Below are 16,647 nucleotides of genomic sequence, written 5' to 3'. Positions count from 1 at the left end.
AGAGGAAGAAAGCAGGGAACAACATGTCCTTGAAGAAGCGTGGTCTACGCCCAATGGGCTCACATTGCTACGGATTCAGTGGGGAAACTGTAGACATCCTGTTTAAAAACAGCCCAGCTAGGAGCTGGGGGACAAAGGCTTGCTCTTTGGGTGGTGCTGCGTGGGGTGGCAGAACTCTGGGAGCCAGCGCTGCTCTGGTGGAGAGGAACCGACACAAAGACATGACAGAAGTGGAGGGGAAGGAGACAGGGTGTATCAGATTCTCCCAGAACCAGCCCCAAGCCCATGATTCACAGGCCAGGGAATGGAAGTGTCCTCAGGACAGAGCACCGAGGGAGGGAGGGAAACACGGAAGGAAGGGGCCCAGTACCCCTGTAGTACTGCTGGGAGCTCTCAGGGGAGGTACAGGCTCCAGCGGGGTTCCAGGATCACGATGCCAACTACATAGTAAGAGGGGGGCAGCAGGAAGATCCATAAGCTCCTGTGATCCCACCGCCGGGGGGCACAGAGCAGCAGCCTAATCCTCAGAGAGGCCAAGCCCGTGAACAAGACGTGAGGAACAGAAGTTCACAGCTACCCCACCGACGGCAATGTCAAGAACCCTGGAGAAAGAAGGGGGCTTTAGATGGGGGAAAAGAGCAAGAATTCAACAGTTACGCCAAGGGGAAGCTCTCAGTCAGGCTGTTTGGCAGTGAAACATGGTGGCAGAAAGTTCTGTCTCGAGGGGACATGCTAGGTAGTACAGTTCACAAAATGCACCTGAATACGTTAATAGTCAAAGAAGATGGACAATAACTTAACATTTGTGGAAAGCTTCCCTAACAGTGCATTCCCACTGGAAATAATTCTTCCTAAGTGACTTTGCGTAAGAGCTACAGTGCACTGAGCCGTGTCTGTTCCGGGAACTAGCATCCCAAAGACAACAGCAGACGCAGCACCCCCTGTTCTAGGGGATTCTGTCTGAAGAGTTCTTAGAAGGGCCCTTCACACGGACCGTTATGGAATCCACAAAAGAGTCACATGAAATGAGTTTGCACACACATTGGGTTTCCAAGTGTCCAATCTGTACTTTTAATTTCAACACAACATCCATGAATGATCTAAGACTTTTACGTAACTCTCCATTATGTTCTTTCCTTCTTCCTTTCCTCCCTTTGTCTCCTTCCTTCCTTCCTTCCTTCCTTCCCCTCTCCCTCCCTCTGTCCCTCCGTCCGTCCCTTCCACTACAACAGGCCCCAGTCACCCTTGAGTCCCCCAACAACAGCAGAAGGCACATGCCATCTCTGACCTCCCAATGAGAGGGAAGGGACATGGTGGCCTAGCCTGCAGGGGCTAGAATGTGCCTAGTGGCCCCTGTGGCCCCAGGCACTTCTTGGTCGCTCCAGTACATGCTGGCTTGGTGAAGTCCTCAGCGGAAGTAAGCACATGCCCCAAATGAGACCCCTGAGTGTGAGAACACATGATCATCAGCCCTGACAGCCCGACCATGTGACAGGACCCTCAGCCCTCAAGTGTGCATGCAGAGTGAGCCGTGGCACCCCAGAAGGCCGAACCCCTACCCCAGTGCCCACATCCCAGTGATGGCTGGTTCTCTTCAGTGCTGCTAGGAATCCCCAACAACAGCTGCCTACTTTCTACGACTTGCCCAGGTTGCCCGCTGTTTCCAAATGTGCTCAGCCTGTCGCCCACAGTTTTGTGAATAAACATGACGCATTTTGGATAGCGCTGACATTTTGGCCTCTGGCCTTGGCACGTTGCCTCTGTGCATGGTACACTGAGCTGGGCACTCACACCCCCACACACCCCGTGTACCTCTGTGAATAACAGCAGGTTCTTCCTTGCTCCTGTCCCTGACTCTCCAGCTTTCTTGGGTAACCTGTTCTGAAGCTTCTCTACTTCCTTCATTTCCTCTCGAAGTCTGGTAACTTGGTCACCACCATCAGTTCCCTTCCCAAAGTTTGAACACATCACCTCCCTCCCCATCACATCCCACTGAAATGTAAGCAAAGCCAAACAACCAGTTTAGGGATGTGAATGGCTTCTTCCTTTTCAGTCGACAGGCTGTCTTCACATTTTATAGAGTTTTCCCCAGTTTATAAATTACAAAGTAATCATAATATGTAATATATTTCTTACTTATTTCTCTACAACCTTGCATACAATGCCCATTAGTGGAGAATCTAACCCCATTAACAGAGAGGACAATGGGAAAGAGTAGAAGATTTATATTACTTGTAAAATTCACTAAACCAAGGTCAGTAAAAAAAGCTTAAGAACTCACATAGATTTAAATATATTATTAATGAAATCACATCTTCTTTTATCCACTCCATAAAGCATGAGCAGATTTATTTTTATTATATTTCTATTCATTTATTCAAGAAGTATTTATTAAAACTGCTAGGCTTGGGGCGCCTCGGTAGCTCAGTTGGCTAAGCCTCGGACTTCGGCTCAGGTCATGATCTCGACGTCCGTGAGATCGAGCCCCACGTTGGATTCTGTGCTGACAGCTAAGAGCTTGGAGCCTGCTTTGGATTCTGTGTCTCCTTCTCCCTGCCCCTCCCCTGCTCACGTTCTGTCTTCGTCTCTCAAAAATAAAATAAACAGGGGCGCCTGGGTGGCGCAGTCGGTTAAGCGTCCGACTTCAGCCAGGTCACGATCTCGCGGTCCGTGAGTTCGAGCCCCGTGTCGGGCTCTGGGCTGATGGCTCAGAGCCTGGAGCCTGTTTCCGATTCTGTGTCTCCCTCTCTCTCTGCCCCTCCCCCGTTCATGCTCTGTCTCTCTCTGTTCCTCCCCCGTTCATGCTCTGTCTCTCTCTGTCCCAAAAATAAAAATGAACGTTGAAAAAAAATTAAAAAAAATAAAATAAAATAAAATAAACATTACAAAAATCTAAAAAACCTGCCAGGCTGTGGGTATGCCAAGCAGAATGGACAAGATCAGTGTTCTCACAGAGCTTACACTTTCTGGGATGTGAGGGTCGGAAAATTTCAGATGATCCAAAAATATGACAAAAAGGAAACAAGTCTCCCAAATGTCAGAATTATAAGAAACAACTTCATCTCTAACATAGTGGTTCTCAACCGGGACAGTGATTCCCTGGAGGGGACCTGGACAATGTCTGGAGTCATTTTTGGAGTGACAGCTGGAAGGGGCTAATACTGCATCCAGTGGGTGGAAACCAGAGATACTGCTCAATGTCCAGCAATGTACAGGATGCCCCAGCACAGGGAAATATCTAGACACAAGTGATAGTACTGAGGTCCAGAAACTGTGCTCTAACACTACAATTATAATTTTGTGCATTCTTTCTATACTTATCTTCTCACTCATAGACATAAATAACACATCATTGATAGAAATATATATCTTCACTGCTTTGGAATTCCAAAAGTATTTTTAAGTTTAAAAATTGCTTTTTTTTTTCTAAAAATAAAAGGAGTATACCTTACAGAATTTTTTCTTTTTTTCTGAAGATCTTATTTTTTTTTTTTTAATTTTTTTTTTCAACGTTTATTCATTTTTGGGACAGAGAGAGACAGAGCATGAACGGGGGAGGGGCAGAGAGAGAGGGAGACACAGAGTCAGAAACAGGCTCCAGGCTCTGAGCCATCAGCCCAGAGCCCGACGCGGGGCTCGAACTCACGGGCCGCGAGATCGTGACCTGGCTGAAGTCGGACGCTTAACCGACTGCGCCACCCAGGCGCCCCATGAATGTTCTGTTCAAAACCTCACGGCACTCACCACCACCATCATTCAACTGAAGACTGACCAACACCAAGATGCTAATTTTTTTTTAATTTTTTTTTTCAACGTTTATTTATTTTTGGGACAGAGAGAGACAGAGTATGAACGGGGGAGGGGCAGAGAGAGAGGGAGACACAGAATCAGAAGCAGGCTCCAGGCTCTGAGCCATCAGCCCAGAGCCCGACGCGGGGCTCGAACTCACGGACCGTGAGATCGTGACCTGAGCTGAAGTCGGAAGCTTAACCGACTGAGCCACCCAGGCGCCCCAAGATGCTAATATTTTTAAGGAAAAATATGGATCTGATTGACAAATCTAATGACTCTGTATTTGTGACCTTTTTGTATAAATTAAAAAAAAATGTTTACTCATTTTTGAGAGACAGAGAGAGAGCATGAGTGAGGGGTGGACAGAGAGAGAGAGGGAGACAGAGAATGCTGAGCAGGCTCCAGGCCCTTAGCACAAAGCCCGACGCAGGGCTCAAAACCTCACAAATCATGACATCATGACCTGAGCTGAAATCAAGAGTCGGATGCTTAACATACTGAGCTGTCCAGGCGCCCCTGTATTTGTGACTTTTCAAAGCAGGGGGAAGTCTAGGCTCTCGGGTGCCTGGGAATCTTTAATGAGTAAAACTGGAGTCTCCTCTCCATTCTAGGCTCATTTGTGTAACCAAAGGAGCAAATGATCAGAACAGACATACCAAGAGAAATACTGCTTTCTGGTTGGTCCTGTTGAACAGAAATCCCAGATCCGTTACTTTCTGCAAGACAGAATATACTAAATTTCAAGGCCTGGACTGCAGTAGAATTGTCCTAAATTGTGTTCAGTTACCAGTGCGGCTATGACACTGACCTAGCACTCTGGACAATGCAGTTGTCATTCGAGGCTCTTCCTGAAGGCCAGCCTAACGATGTGAGCCTCTCTGTTCTCCACCCTTTCTCCCAGCGTCCCCACTCTCACCACCTGCAGGAGCACCGTTTACATCATCTTTGTGACTGCCTTCTCTCCTTTGCTTTTTTTTTTTTTTAATGGACAGGCGTCTGCGACTACTGCCGTGTCTCAAGAAAGCAACTAATTACACTGGTGTATATTCATCACGTTTTTACGTTTCCCGCTCTCCTTTTTATATCTTTAATTACATTTAAGCGTTTGAGGAATCCATTATGTATCGTAATCAAACATCATCTCGCGTTGCATCTATTCTAAAATGACGGTGCTATTTTTATCTGCTTAACCCCATCCTCTCTGGTTTCCACGGACGAGAGAGATGGTTCGGTGGATGGTCTGTAAATTCCTGCACAGCCCAGAGACATGAGCAGCCTGGATAACCGTATCTGTTGTGCGGCAGAGAATAAGAGAGAAAGAGAGAAGACAGTCACAAGAGACAGGACATTGTAGACACACAAAACTCAATCGTCTTATAAGTCGCTTCACCTCTTGAGCCAAAATGTATTCATTTATCAAAGGAATATAGGACGTATTTTGAAGTTGTTATGAGGGTTACATACATGGGGACTGAGAGCAGCTCAATACATATTTGTTACCTTTCCTGTAAAAATAATGTGTGCAGCCTACTCTTCAAAGCAGGAACACCTCCAGAGCCACCTGGTTTCCTCCTTCCTTCCCTGATCCCAGAATACCTAGCAGCGCCTTTGTAGATTTTTCAGTGGATATGCCCTCTGGACATTTGGGGGCCAAACGGCTAACCAACTCTGCTCTACAGCAGAAAACATTAGCTACACACATCTCACTCTAGAACTCACCTTGACATAAGAAGGGTCGGGGGGTAACTGAACTGAAAATTAGGTTTAAAATTCCTTAAATATAAGAGGATTTGTAACAGAAGGGGTCTGCGTGGGCTTGGAAAACTCTGAAACCTTCGTTTGTTTTTTAAAAAAATACATGTGTGGGGCGCCTGGGTGGCTCAGTCAGTTGAGCATCCGACTTCAGCTCAGGTCACAGTTTGTGGGACTGAGCCCCACACCAGGTTCTGCCCTGACGGTGTGGAGCCTCCTTGGGATTCTGTGTCTCCTTCTTTCTGCCCCTCCCCAACTTGTGCAGGCGTGTATGTGCACGCTGTCTCTCAAAATAAATAAATAAACGTAAATGTTTTTTTTAAAAAAAGGATCTATGCGTGGGGCGCCTGGGTGGCTCAGTCATTTGAGCATCTGACTTCAGCTCAGGTCAAGATCTCACAGTTCGTGGGATCGAGCCCCACATCAGGCTCTGTGCTGACAAGTGCAGAGCCTGTTTGGGATTCTTTCTCTCTCTCTCTCTGCCCCTCCCCAGCTCATGCACACTCAAAAATGAACATTTAAAAAAAAAGATAAAAAGATACATGCGTACACAGGCGGTACAAAGGATTGTCACAAAGAGAAAGCACACTTACCTTCTTATAAAAAAGGAAGCATCCTCAGATGTTACTTGAGGAGCAAAATAGAGCTACCCATAAATGAGTTATAACCACTCAGGATAAATATAAGGCACATTTCTAGGAGACAAAGGGAGTGTCTACTTAGGTGGAAAGAGTCTTGCAAAAGACCGAGAAACTCGAAGCACATTTTTCCCCCTGAAAAAAAATTCTCAACATTTCACAACTGGAGACACCACATTTCTGTGCATTTCTTTGCCTTCCATTTCGGTATTAGCAATAAGTATTGAGAAAAAAATATACCTTCAGGATCCCCTTGATTTCGGTTTTCATTCTGTAGCCCTATAAAGTTATTCCAGTCTCTGTTATAGCCAATACCACATGCTCCAACAGAGACAGAGAAAAACCCAAGACCTCTATCTGCTGATGGGAACACTGTTCTGAAGTTCAGCAGTATTACTACCAAGAAAGACTTTTCCTATCGTGTAATGGAGCAAATCACTAGATTGGTTTTCGTCATTTGTCAAAACTTCAGATCTGAATAATGATATTCCATAGTATCATCAAGATGGTAGGCTGATAGGAACTAAACATGGAAATTTATAATATTTTTAAATTATATACATAGTTTTGACAGGAATGGATTTTTTTTTAATTTTTTAAATGTGTATTCATTCTTGAGAGACAGAGAGAATGCGAGCAGGGGAGGAGCAGAGAGAGAGAGAAGGAGACACAGAATCCAAAACAGGCTCCAGGCTCTGAGCTGTCCGCACAGAGCCGAATGCGGGGTTCGAAACCACAAACCGTGAGATCATGACGTGAGCCGAAGTCAGATGCTCAACAGACTGAGCCACCCAGGTGCCCCAGGAACGGATGTTTACAAACAACAAAACTGGTTATGTATGTATGTACACGGAAAGGGGAGCTTTACAAAGTTCCCCATAAAATAATGAAATTATTGATTGAATGAGGAAGTTCAGTGATGCATAAAGGAAGTCGTTACCACAAAGTCTTTCTGCTAACTTCAGACGTGTGCCTCATTTCATTACTACTAACGAAAAGGAAATAATAAAATAAAAAGCAAAATAATTAAGCTCTTATCCTATTTCAATCTAGCTACAGCGATGACAATAAAGAACGAGAAGACCTGACACTGTTTCCAGTGAAGTTCTAAAACCGTGAGCTTGCAAAACTGAAATCGAGTCACCTTGTAAAAATGGGGCTCTCTGAGCTCAGCATGGGGAGTCCGGAATCCAATACAGTTGCACTGTATGAACGCTGATGCCCTCCCAACGGTCCATATTTTTGGCTCTGCAACCCACCACTGTGTTTCTTGGCGGACACAAGTTTATCAGTCTGAAGAACCAGGAGCCCTTTAGGCTTTTAGGCAAATATTTGAACTGCAAGCGAGTGAATCTACAGATTGCAAATTATTGAACACTAGAAACAACACAGGTTTACAGATCATCTTAACAGCTGTGGACTTCAGAAGTCCTTAACGGGCTTCCAAGATGTCAGCAAGGCCGTGGTCCTTTCTGAAGGCTCTGGCAGAACGTGTTTTCTGTTGACCGCATTCTTCGGTTGGCGCCCCTTTCCTCTTCACAGCCAACAATGACCTCAAGAGTCCGCTTAGTGTCATCTCAACTGAACACTGACTCTGTCCTCTGTCCTCTGTCCCACATTGAAGGACTCTTCCAATTCCATTGGTCCACGTGGACCAAACCCAGGATAACCCCCTTATTTTAAGGTCTGCGAATTGGCAGCCTTAATTCCACCTGCAGCTAGAATTCTGCTTTCCCATCGAAGGGGACGTAGTCATGTGTTTTGGGAATTATGAGACAGACGTCTTTGTGGGAAGCAGCATTCTTCTGCCCGAAATATAATTGACATAATCTAATTCCTGTTGTTTTACACATCTGAAACTCAAGCACATAGAGTTTATGTGGTTGAGCTTTAAGGAATAAAATTTAGAAATTACTCCTGGGGCGCCTGGGTGGCTCAGTCGGTTAAGCGGCCGACTTCGGCTCAGGTCATGATCTCGTGGCCACACAAAAAAAGTCAGAACCATGAGTTAAGCCATTTCTAAATTCTTAAGGCACATACACCATAAAAGACAAATATCCCAAATATTTCAGCATTTATATTAAAAGGACTATGGGGCACCTGGGTGGCTCAGTCAGTTGAGCGGCCGACTTCAGCTCAGGTCACGATCTCACGGTCCGTGAGTTCTAGCCCCGCGTCGGGCTCTGTGCTGACAGCTCAGAGCCTGGAGCTTGTTTCGGATTCTGTGTCTCCCTCTCTCTGACCCTCCCCCATTCATGCTCTGTCTCTCTCTGTCTCAAAAATAAATAAACGTTAAAAAAAATTTTTTTTAAATAAAAATAAAAAAAAAGAAATTACTCCTAAAACCACATAGTTCTGTTTTTATAACGATGCTTGTCTCCTATATTTGCCTAACTCTGATATATATTTCCACTATGATAATACTGTTAAATGAAATCTTCTGGGGTGCCTGAGTGGTTCAGTCGGTTGAGCAACTCTCTTGATTTTGGCTCAGATTACGATTTCAAGGCTCGTGGGTTCAAGCCCTGCATCGGGCCCCTCTCCGACAGTGTGGAGCCTGCTTGGGATTCTCTCTCCTCTCTCTCTCATCCTCTCCCACCTCTCTCTTTCCAAATAAATTTTTCAAAAATTTAATAAAAAATTTTTTTAAAGAAATCTAGTGTGCCGTTTGTAGAAACATTCTAAATGTGAAAACGTGGAGATCTCATGCACTTATTTTTTAAACCTCTAAGCATATAAATTTTAACACTTATTAACTTGCTGAGTGAAATACATAAATACAACATAAACGCAACAAGACAAGGCATGTCACGGGACAACAATCTCTAAGGTTGAAGCACAGGACATGGTAAAACAGAAACCAGGATTTGATGAGACACTTGAAAACACGGTGAATAAACATTAACTATCAATGTATTAACCAGTAAATATGTATATCAATGTGTTGTACTGTTTGGTTCTCTCTCTTTCTCTTTTTAAAATTTGGGCTGCACATGGCTCGCCTGCGTGGCTCAGGCAGTTAAGCATCTGGCTTCACCTCAGGTCATGATCTCGTAGCTCGTGAGTTCAACCCCCACACTGGGCTCTGTGCTGACAGCTTGGGGCCTAGAGCCTATGTCCGTCTCCCTCTCTCTCTGCCTCTCCCCCGTCTGTGTTCTCTCTCTCAAAAAGAAATAAAAACATTTAAATTAATTAATTAAATAATTTGGGCTGGACTATCCCATCTAGATCCTTTCAAAATTAGCATATATTGAATGATGACTTCATGTGACGAAGTCTTGTGGTTTCACTTGTTTTCATCACCCTAGGAAAGGTTATGGAGAAGCATTTTTCTCTCTTTCCTATAATCTGAAGTTGATCTTAGGTAATGCTATTTTTCTTTTTAGAACTCTGTATAAAAAGTTAACGTTCCAAGTATTTTACCAATGCATCTGAACAAAAAGAAGTTTACAAAAAAAAAAAAAAAAAAAAAAACCTCTAAGCTGGAACAAAGTTTGATTTGTTGAAATATGTGATACTAAAATATGTCAAGGACAAAATTTGAAAGCACTCATCAATTAAGATAAAATGTCAATGGCGCTATTATAGTTGTGAATATTTATGAGGTGGATGACAAAGCATCCGAATATATTTGAAACGTACTTGCAAAATGTGTTTTAAAATGCGACGGCACTGAACTGTTTGGGGAAACTTGATATGCTTTCCCAGCCTTTGACAGAATAAGTCAAAAGAAATAAATCAATGAAAATGCAGAGAATATATGCAATGTGATCAGCAGTGATAGTTAGCCAACGTAAATTACACTACGAGTCTAGAAGCAAAGGATGCTCTTTCTGTTTTGGCCAGTTGTATGCAGGTGGCCTCACAAAAAGGATCAGATATGAGGTAATAAAGAATATTATGCTAACTTTTAAAAACAGAAATAATCTTGGGCTCCTGGGTGGCTCAGGCAGTTAACCGTCCAACTTTGGCTTACATCATGATCTCACGGTTCGTGAATTCATCCCCTGCATCGGGCTGTGTGCAGACAGCTCAGAGCCTGGAGTCTGCTTTGGATTCTGTATCTCTTTCTCTCTCTGCCCCTCCCCTGCTCATTCTCTCTCCCTCTCCCTCTCTCTCTCAAAAATAAATAAACATTAAAAAATAAAAAAAAATTCTGAAAACATTCTTTGACTGGAACACACACACACAATTTGCTAACAATATGGTAATAACAATACTCTCCTCACCATAAGGGCAGCAGCAAACCATGGGAAATCAGCCTTCTCCCCAAAAGAAGAGGAGTTTCAATTCCCTCAGAACACCCATAACCCATCAAAATCGCCCCCTTCCACCTACTCCTTATATTGTCTTCAAGTATTTTCTTCAAAACGCTCACCTGAAATATCCTTTGACTTAAAAAAAAAAAAAGTGAAAGTTTATTTATTTATTTCGAAAGAGAGTGGCTGAGTGGGGAAGGGCAGAAAGACAGGAGAAAGATTTCTAAGCAGGCTCCAGGCTTAGTGCACAGAGCCCAACACAGAGCTCAATCTCAGGACCTTGAGAGGACAACCTGAGCCGAAATCAAGTGTCAGTTGCTCAACTGACTGAGCCAGCCAGGGCCCCTATTTTTTAAACAACAAAAAAAATTAAGTAATGTCTACACCCAACATGGGCTCAAACTCATGACTACAAGATTAAAAGTTGCATGTTCTTCCAATGGAGCCAACCAGATGCCCCCCCAGAATACCTTTAAAAAAAGTAGATTCTAGTTTATAGAATAGTTTCAGGTCCACAGTGACTTTGAGCAGAAATGAGGGACTGTCCATACACCCCCTGCCTGCACACGTGCATAGCCTACCCCACTATCAACATCTCACACAAGAATGGTACCTTTGTTAAAATCCACAAACCTCCATTGACACGTTTTATGATCGAGAGTCCATGCTTTACAGTAGAATTCATTCTTGGCGCTGTATAACCTGTGGGTTTGGACAAATACGTTAATAACGTGTATCCACCATTACGGCATACATTACAGATACACTGCCCTAAAAATCCTCTGTACTATGCTTATTCATACTACTTCCCTCCCACACCTGGCAACCAATGATCTTTTTACTGTCTCTTTAGCTGTGCTTCTTCCAGTGTCAGAGTTGGCATCACACGATATGTAGCCTTTTGAGACTGGCTTCTATCACCTTCGCATTCCCTCCATATCTTTCCACGGCTTGATAGCTCATTTCATTGTAGCACTGAATAATGTTCCATTATCTGGATGTGTGACAGTTTTCTAACCATTCACCTACTCAAGGACACCTTGGTTACTTCCAAGTTTTGGCACTGATGAATAAATCTATAAACATCCAAGTATAGGTTTCTGGGTGGACGTAAGTTTTCAACTGCTTGGGATAAATACCAAGGAGCAGTACTGCTGGATCTTATGGTAAAAGTCAGTTCGGTTTTGTAAGAAACTGCCAAACGGTCTTCCAGACTGACCTTATCGCTTTGCGTTTCGATAAGCAACATATGAGAGTTCCTGGTCTTCCACATCCTCACCGGCATTTAGTGTTGTAAGCATTTTGGATTTTGACTATTCCAACATTTGTGTCTCTAGTGTTATTTAAATTTGCAAATTCCCTACTCACATAAGAAGTAGAACTTGTCATCATCCACTTATTTGCCATATGTATGTATACCTTTTCTGGTGAGCTGTCTCTTTATTTAGGTTTCTTGCCTATTTTTAAATCGAGTTATTTTCTTATTGTTGAGGGTTAAGACTTCTTTCTATATATTTTTTTTCAACGTTTATTTATTTTTGGGACAGAGAGAGACAGAGCATGAACGGGGGAGGGGCAGAGAGAGAGGGAGACACAGAATCGGAAACAGGCTCCAGGCTCTGAGCCATCAGCCCAGAGCCCGACGCGGGGCTCGAACTCACGGACCGCGAGATCGTGACCTGGCTGAAGTCGGACGCTTAACCGACTGCGCCACCCAGGCGCCCCTATATTTTGGATAACAGTCCTTTTCAGATGTGTCTTTTGCAAATATTTCTTCCAGCCTGTGGTTTGTCTTCTCATTCTCTTGATAGTACCTGTTGTAGAGCAGACCTTTTTCATTTTTTTCTTTTTTTTTTTTTTTTTTACATTTATTTACTTTTGAGAGACAGAGTGAGACAGAACATGAGTGGAGGAGGGACAGAGAGACAAGGAGACACAGAATCTGAAGTAGGCTCCAGGCTCTGAGCAAGCATTCAGCTCAGAGCCCGATGCAGGTCTTGGACCCATGAACTGTGAAATCATGACCTGAGTCACAAACACCTAACCGAATGAGCCACCGAGGTGCCCCCGGACCTTTTTAATTTTTAATGCCGTGTTGGTTATCTGTTATTTCTTTCATAGACTGGTGTTGTACCTGAAATGTCATCGCAAAACCCCAGATCATCTTGATTTTTTCGAGATGTTGTTATCATCTAGATGTTCAGAGTTTCACATTTTACGTTTACGTCTATGATGCACTTGAATTTTTTAAAGGATATAATGTCTGGACCGCCCAGCTGGCTCACTCACTAGAGCAAGTGACTCTGGATCTCGGGGTTGTAAGTCTGAGCCCCACTTTGGGTGTAGAGATTACTTGAAAATAAAACCTTTAAAAAATATAAAAAATAAAGAGTACAAGGTCTATGGTCTAGATTCATGCTTTTGCATGTGGACATCCTGCTGTTCCAGGACCACTTGTTGAAAAGACTCTCTTTTGCCCTGTATTTCCTTTGTTCCTCGGTCAAAGATCAGTTGACTGTGTTCGTGTGGGTCTGTTTCTCAGCTGCCTGTTTTGTTCCATTCACCCATTTGTCTAGTCTTTGGCTAATACCACACTGTCTTGATGATGGAGTATCTTTTTATTCATGTGCTTACTGACAAACCTATTGGCTCATCCCTCAACCTTCTCTGTCTTATTCAATAATGCATCCATAAATAAATATTTTGAAATACTTACATTGGATAAGTTGGGTTCAAGGGAAAAATATCAATTGCCTTCATCTCACTCAGAAGCATAATGTGACAGGGAAAAGATGGACACGTCAGACACTGGCCATCGGTGGTGCTGGTGACCAGAAATGGCTGAATATTGAAGCATATGGTCTTTGGCCCAAAGTATACTTAGAGGCAAGTTCATATTCAAAAAGTTTTACATATTGAGCTAACAAACAAAACCAACAATACATTCACTAGTCATTCAACTTAGTTATAAAAGGGAAGAGAAAAGTGAACAAAACTGAAAAAGCACAGCAAACTAAACATAGATTAAATGGCAACTAATGGGGCACCTGGGTGTCTCAGTCGGTTCAGTGTCCAACTTCGGCTCAGGTCATGATCTCCTGGTTCCACAGCTTCTGCCCTGCATCAAGCTCACTGCTGTCAGCACAGAGCCCACTTTGGATCCCATCCCCCTCTCTTTGCTGTTCCCCTGCTCGCACTCTCTCAAAACTAAATTAAAAAAAAATTTTTTTTTTATGGCATCTAATGAGTTAGGAACAATGTGAATCTAAAATAGATAAAAAATTGGCAAATTAACAGAAAGGACAGTTGAAGACATAACCTATCTTTCCTGCTTTTGACAGATTAAAAGGCAAAAATAAACAAGGAAAATGAATAATTACATAAGGTTGAATTAATTGCTACATATCAAATGGTGTGGCTCCAGATCTATTTATTAAATAGCTGATTTCTGCAATTTAATCAATCTAATGCCAAATTATTAAAAACCAATTCTTTGAAGGCAGTTGATTGCTTTTGAACATACTCCATTTATCAATTTCCCAAAATCATTCTCAAGGAATATTCATCCTAAATATAGTAAATGAATTTGAATTAATTAATTTGAATTAATTTTCCCTATTAATTCCATCCCAACAAGCATTGTTTACCTCAACCACAGCATATAAACAGTGATTTTAGTGACCATTTTAAAAAATATTTATTTCTCTTTGAGAGACAGAGAGAGAGAGAGAGAGAGAGACAGAGCGTGAGTGGGGAAGGGCAGAGAGAGGGAGATACAGAATCCGAAGCAGGCTCCATATTTACTTTTGAGAGAGACAGAGGCAGAGACAGAGACAGAGCAGAGACAGAGCATGAGCTGAGCAGGGGCAGAGAGAGAGGGAGCCACAGAATCTGAAACAGGCTCCAGGCTCTGAGCTGTCAGCACAGAGCCCAACTTGGAGCTTGAACTCACCAACTCAAGAGATCACAACTGGAGTTGAGGTTGGGCACTCAACGACTGAGCCACTCAGGCACCCGGTGACCATTTTCTTAAACCTAGTACTCATATAGGTGCTCAGAAAAGACATCACTGGGGGGATGGGGGCTGGCTGGCTGGGGAGGGGGGAACCTGGCTGGCTGAGTCAGTGGAGCATGCAACTCTTAATCTCAGGGTTATAGGTTTGAACCCCGCATTGGGTGTTAAGATTACTTAAAAATAAAAGCTTTACCAAAAAAAGTCATTACCCTTAGGGCCTAATCTGGGTTGAAAAGGGCTACGTGGATTCACTTTTCGTGCATATATAAATGAAGTCATATTAAAACAACAGAAGGTTTTCTTCTCTGAAAATGCAGTTTTCTTCTCTGAAAATGAGGTCAAGCATTATTTATCATGTAAACTATTGCATTTTCAGACATATTTATTCAAAGTCTTTACAGTCCTGGGGCGCCTGGGTGACTCAGTTGGTTAAGCGTCCAACTTCAGCTCATGTCATGAACTCATGGTTCATGGGTTTAAGCCCTGCGTTGGGCTCTGTGCTGATAGCTCAGAGCCTGGAACCTGCTTCAGATTCTGTGTCTCCCTCTCTGTCTCTGTCATCCCCTGCTCACACTCTGTCTCTCTCTCAAGAATAAATAAACATTAAAATAATAAAATAAAATAAAATAAAATAAAATAAAATAAAATCTTTCCAGTACTTCTGACAATTGTACTTCCAGAAACTGTAAAGATTGTCAGATGAATATACAAAATGCCTATTGAGGGATTTAGAATAATTTCCTTAAAATAATAAAAAACCTTGAAGCAAGCTAACAGATAAAAGGGATGCTTATAAAATAGCCATTGACCTGATGCATATGTAATGAGGCAGAAACTGCTCGTATTCACAATCACCTCATCATCCCTGTGGGGCAGGTGTGACTATCTCCGCTTCCCACAGAAAGTACCAGAGAGTGGAGCCTTTCACAGTGGATAAGAAATGTGCATCTTGATACAAAGCAAAGTAAGAAGCTGAGACTCTGAATTCCAGGCTCCATAACTTCACCTCTAACTTCATCACTTTCTCTACCATCAAAGTGAGAATAAGAAAACACAGCAGACAATGAAGACTATACTATGAGGCCACCTGAAATCTACGTAGGCAGACAGCATCTGTACAGAAAAGCACAGGAAACATTTTTGCAGAGAACTATCAAATGTCACGTGGGCTTTGTGTCATGACTGTTTCTCCCTCCCTTTCCTATATGTGCAGCCTAATTTTCCTACTATAAATATGTTCATTACATATAAATAAAATATCAATCATTATATATATGTTATATATATGTTATATATATATATATAAAACATATATATATGTTATATATATATATATAAAACTTCACAAAAAGGAAAGAAAACAATGATTATCAATAAGCCCCAGAGTATTAGTCTTTGATTTAATTACTAAAAGAAACAAAACTCTGTAAAAGATAATGAAAAAGCAGGACAAAAAAGGCCAAAGTTGGACACGAGAAACTGAATATGGCAGACACACAGAAAAGAAATTAAGGATTTATAAGGCAACATGATGTGCCAATATGTGCAGACAAATTGGAAAATTTTAGAGAAATGGAGAATATCCATGGAAAATATAAATTACCAAAATTAAATCAGGGAGTCTAGGGGGAAGTTGGAAATCTGTGTAAATCCATAAAAGAAAAAGAGGGAAAGAAAAGGGAAAAAAAACAGTAAATAATAATCAAGATTCTGGGATCACAAAGATTTACTTATGAGTTTCTACAGGCTCAAACAACAAAATAAAATTATTCACACACTACACAATGGGGATCTGTTGAATTATCAGATGCTTGCATGATTCTGATGGGAATATGTGATGAATACAGGGAAGGGAAAGCATGGCACACATCGGGACATCCAACTCTCAAAAACTTCCTTTTAAATCCCTTCAGAAAGCTAAAATGTGGAAGAGTTGCAAATGGAGCCCCACTGGTTGGCAAGAGTGAGAACAGAGCAGGAGAAAGAAGGCAGAGTAGGAAGCGGAACTCTGCTCCTAGTCTCACTGCTTGGCAAAACTCCAGTACTCATTAAAAGCACCTCATCTTGTATTCTGCACCTGCCCTTGTGCAGAATGGAGCTGGAGAAAAACGTGGAACCTAGCAGAATGGTGTCTTCAAACACAGGATCATTAACCTCCGGTGGGCTTTCCCAAGGGCATCGACTTACCTAC

The sequence above is a fragment of the Prionailurus bengalensis genome, chromosome X (assembly GCF_016509475.1).
Source record: "Prionailurus bengalensis isolate Pbe53 chromosome X, Fcat_Pben_1.1_paternal_pri, whole genome shotgun sequence".
NCBI classification, from domain to species: domain Eukaryota; kingdom Metazoa; phylum Chordata; class Mammalia; order Carnivora; family Felidae; genus Prionailurus; species Prionailurus bengalensis.
This window is presented reverse-complemented; position numbering follows the sequence as displayed.